This window comes from Carica papaya, chromosome 5 (genome assembly GCF_054855325.1).
Source record: "Carica papaya isolate Zhongbai chromosome 5, ASM5485532v1, whole genome shotgun sequence".
NCBI lineage: Eukaryota > Viridiplantae > Streptophyta > Magnoliopsida > Brassicales > Caricaceae > Carica > Carica papaya.
The window spans coordinates 18,888,731-18,893,730 of NC_142313.1; positions in this window are offsets into that span (position 1 = coordinate 18,888,731).

Here is a 5,000-nt window from a genome sequence, read left to right on the forward strand (position 1 = left end):
TCTAAAGAATCAGCCCTTTGAATACGCAGGCTTTCCCGATAGAAATAGTTGCATGCGAGAGATATCCCAATTCCGTGTATCCGGTTAAGCAAGCCCTGCCGCCAGCTTCCACCCAGACAAAAAACATGAGCGCCTACCGCGAAAGGTTGCTTTACTAAATAATAGTTGGCGCGTTAGCTCTTTAGTTTGAAATAAGGGGCGGAGCTTGAAGAAGCGAAGCGAGCCTAGAGTAGCAGCCTATTACGTTTTTCAAGCCCCTTTACTTGAGATTATATTAGTAAAGCGCTAGCGCCCCTATAGAGTAAGGGTCTTCTGCTATCAATGAAACGAAAAGAAAGACAAAAACCCAGTATAGATCGAGACTTATAGCTTGATTCTTTACTCATTCCATACTGGGAAGAATTTCCTTGGACCACGTAAGAATTTTTCGTCCGATTGAATTTTCTTGTTCCTGGATGCTCCATAGGAATTTCTTGCTATTCTTTTCCTCCGGTTCATTCCGAATCACAAGAGTCATCTTTCTTTTTTTTGTTATGGTAATGCAATGCAAGAGGTCGGAAATCCGGTTGTTTCTGATGATGAAAAGAGCTTTTTTCTTTTTTATGTGAAATTGATGAAAACGCGATATTTAAAGGTCGGTAATCTTAGAAGACGACTGTCGGTATCTGATGGTAAGATACCTACGGTCGGTATATCTTTGAAAACTCAGACGGAGAGAACAAACGAACTCCTCGAGGGCTACTTAAGGCACTTTAGTGCAAACCAGAAGGACTAGATCTGTTGGATCTTGCTCAGTGCTGCTATAACTTAACAACCAAAAAGCTATGTGTCGAACTTCAGCCCCTTCGAGTTGGCCACGGGGTAACAGCCTCTGAAGCCCCACACCATTGCGAAAAGAGGGGGCTCACCCATCAGCCTACTTTGCCAAGAGGTGGCAGGCAGGATCGCAACGACCTAGCCCAAACCTACTTAAACTAAAGGCTTAGCCCAGTCTGAAGGAAGAAGAAAGTATTGTTCTGACATACTTTGTTGACAGCAAAGGCTATGTCAGGTCTAGTGAAGGAGAGGTACTGAAGAGAACCAACAATGCTCCTGTACAGTGTGGGATTTTCAAAATATTCCCCTTGATGACGAGAGAGCTGTAAACCTGTAGCCATAGGAGACTTTTAGGGATTTGCACTTCCATAAACCATTTTTTTATCAAGTCATGGATGTATTTACTCTGACATAAGAAAAGACCCTCATCATCTCGCCATGCTTATACACCAAGAAAATAGTGCAAAGGAAGGAAAGCAACCTTAATAGCAAACTCAGTAGCAAGAGAAGCAATGAGGCCACAAATTGCTCCAGCATGAGAACCAATGAGGACGATGTCATCAACATATATAAGAACATAGAGGGTTTGAGAGTCAGAGTGCTGAATAAAGAGAGAGGACCTTGGAGCCCACAAAACCAAGGCTATAAAGAAAATTGCTGAGATGCATATACCAGGCACGTGGAGCCTGCTTGAGACCATAGATTGCTTTACGAAGCAGACAAAGGGATAATTTTGATCAACAAAGCCTTTGGGCTGCTTTATGTAGACCTCCTCCTCAATGTCACCATGGTTGAAGGCGTTTTTTACATCTAGTTGATGCAGAGGCCAGCCATGAGAGACAGCAAGAGCAACTGCCAGGCTCCATTCTAGGTAGTGGGTTTTACAACTGGACGGAAGGTCTCTTCATAGTCCAGGCCTTCTTCCTGACTGAAGCCTTGAGCACACAACCGTGCCCGATACCTCTCAAGAGAACCATCTGGTTTTTGTTTTATCCTTAACACCCATTTCCATGCTCAGTATCCAATATGCGTTATCATTACACCTTAATGCAATTCAGTATTAGACCATGAAGGAATGAATTCAAGAGTGAACAGCTACGGTGGAGATGAAGGAGGTGGATTAAGAGCCAGTTGGGATAGAACCAGAAGGGGGGCCAATAGGTAGAGGGAGGGGCCCCACTGGCGCAGCAGCAGTGGTGTCAGAGAAAGTCTCAAAGGGAAAAGCATTTTCATTAAAGACCACATGCCTGGATATGTACTTTCTTCCTGATGGTAAATGCAAACATTTGTAACCCTAGTGCTGCCCACTATAGCCCATAAAAACACAAGAGAGAGAGAGAGTTTTTAACTCTCATCTATTACATGCATGGGACAGTATCTAACCAAACAAAAATGTATAGGAACACATATTTATAGGCGGTTTTGTCGCCATACAAGACAAAACCAGCAGCCGACTATGATTATTTTATAATAATAAGAAATGAATTAATCTAACACTCCTCCTTAATGCATTTTTTGATTACTCCAAGCCAAGCATATTTCTTAATACTCGAACTTTGTTCTTGGTAATGCTTTGGTGAAGATATCTGCAAGCTCTTTCTCTGTCTTGCAATATTTTAGCTCGATTTATCCTTTAGCAGTGACTTCTCGTAGGAAGTTATATTTCATCGTAATGTGTTTTGTCCAGCTGTGATACACAGGATTTTTTGTCATTGCGATTGCTGACTTGTTGTCACATAGAATTTCTGTAGCTTCTTTTTGTTGCTCGCCCATGTCCTCAAGTATTCTTCTGAGCCATATAGCTTGAGATGCGGATCCCGCTGCTGCTATGTACTCAGCTTCTGTAGATGATTGTGCCACAGAGTCTTCTTTCTTTGATGTCCACGAAAACACTCCAGAACCCAGTGTGAATGCATATCCTGAAGTACTCTTCATGTCATCCATTGATCCAGCCCAATCACTGCTTCGAATAAACATCCGACTAGCTTTGAGATAGAGTAAGCTCCCAATCAGACTTTTATAGATTGAAGCATCTGCCTTTGCGGATCCGTCTTCCTTTTGTAGTTTCTCGTTGTTGACGAGTGGAGTAGAAACTAACTTAGAGTTGTACATCTTGAATTTCGTTAGGAGGTTTGCTTTGTATTTCTTCTGTGATATGAATATACCTTCTTTTTCTTGACTTATTTCGATGCCAAGAAAATAGTGCATCAAGCCCAACTCAGTCATCTCGAATATCTTCATCATATCTTCTTTTAATTCTTGAACCATCTTTTCACTATTTCCTGTGTAAATGAGATCATCCACATAAAGTGAAAGAATTCGAGTCTCGGTCTCACCTTGGGTCTTGATGTATAGTGTAGGCTCACTTTCGCTCCTCCTGAATCCTTGATCTGTAAAGTACCTGTTAATTCGACTGTACCATGCTCGCGGTGCTTGTTTGAGTCCATACAAGGCTTTCTTTAATTTGAAGACTTTCTCTTTTTTATCTTTTACCTCGAAGCCTTTTACTTGCTCCACATAAATTTCTTCTTCTAAAAATCCATTCAAGAATGCTGACTTGACATCGAGCTGATTCATTTTCCATTTCTTCTGAGCTGCTAGGGCGATTAAAGCTCGAATTGTATCTAGTCGAGCAACTGGAGCAAATGTTTCATTGTAGTCAATCCCTGGTAGTTGTGAGTAGCCCTTAGCTACTAATCTAGCTTTGTGCTTCTGAATTGAACCATCAGAGTTCAGTTTTGTCTTGTAGATCCACTTAACTCCAATGATCTCTTTGTCCTTCGGATGATCTACTAGCTCCCAAGTCTTGTTCTTCTCGATCATTCTTATCTCTTTTTCCATTGCTTTTACCCAAACTTCTTGCTTTGCTGCTTCTTCAAAGCTTTCTGGTTCCAAGACTGTGAAGTTGCAGGACTCATAAACTGATCTTAGTGACCCCACTCTTCTTGGTGGTCTTTCTGAAGAAGATTCCTCTAACGTTGAAGCTGATGGTTGAGAAGATCTTATTGACGATGGAGGTGTTGATGGCTGACTTGAAGGTGGGGAAGATCTTGGTGATGATGAAGGTGTTGACGATGGCTGATTAGTTTCACTATCTCCGAAAGAGAAAGAAAGCTCTCTGATCTGAGTTGGTAGGCGTCACTTTCGCACCTAGTGAATTGGTTGACTTGTCTTTCTCCCAACCACCATTAGGAAAAGGACGTAGCTGCCTAACCCGCTCTCCCCTATAATTATGGAAGGTATTGGAATCTCAGTCATAGTCTCTCTCACGATACGCCTTGGGACTGTAGGCAGGAGGCGTAGCTCTAACTCTAACATTCCAAGCGAATCAAAGAAAAGAAAGACTTGAGGAGGGGCAGATGTGACTTTGTGTTCATCTTCTATCTGAGAAGTAAGCTAACAAGAAAACAGACTAACTTACTTAAGAGAAAGGACCGATACTAGTAGCTTCTTTTCGGGTAGACAGAGCGAATCCAATGGTACACAGACTCCGCCTTACTCCCTTCGCTCCTCTCCAACCAGTCAAAAAAGAGCGCTTACTCTTCTTGCCGTGGAGTCGTTCACAAGAGAAAGACTAGCTGTGGATTTAATAGCAGTTTTTTTCTAAAACAGTAAGAACACATTCAATGTCATCTCTTCCTAAGTTTCTTAATGTTGTCAAGTAAGGTAGGTCTCAGTCTAGCTGTCCTCCTAACAGCAGTCTATTCTTCTATCTTTGCGGTGTGGTAAGTAAGTATTGTATTATGTAGCGAGGTTATCTTGGTTGGGGTCTATGCCCATTCGCCTCTCTTGCCCGGTCGAGAACTAAATTAAGCGAGATTCCAGCCCTCCTTCCTTGCATCCAACTTTTATGGCAGCAGTCGATTGGATTACTAGGCATCCCTTGATAGCACGAATTAGGTGCGATTGCCCTCAGTTCTTCCGTCCTTCCCACAGCACAGTGCTAATGCCGGCTGCAAGGGCCTCCCCCTCTCTTTGAGATTCTCAGAATTTCCCAAAAGCGTCTACTAAAGCCAATGCAGCATTCACAGCCAGCACAACAGCCAAAGACCCTATGATCCAAGAGTGGATTTATGGTCAATAAGTTACTTAACTTCCCTCCTTTACTACTAGTGGTCCCTACAGCAAGGAGGAAAGGTAAGACGTGTACATGAAAGCAAGTAAGAGAGCAAAACAGCTTATGG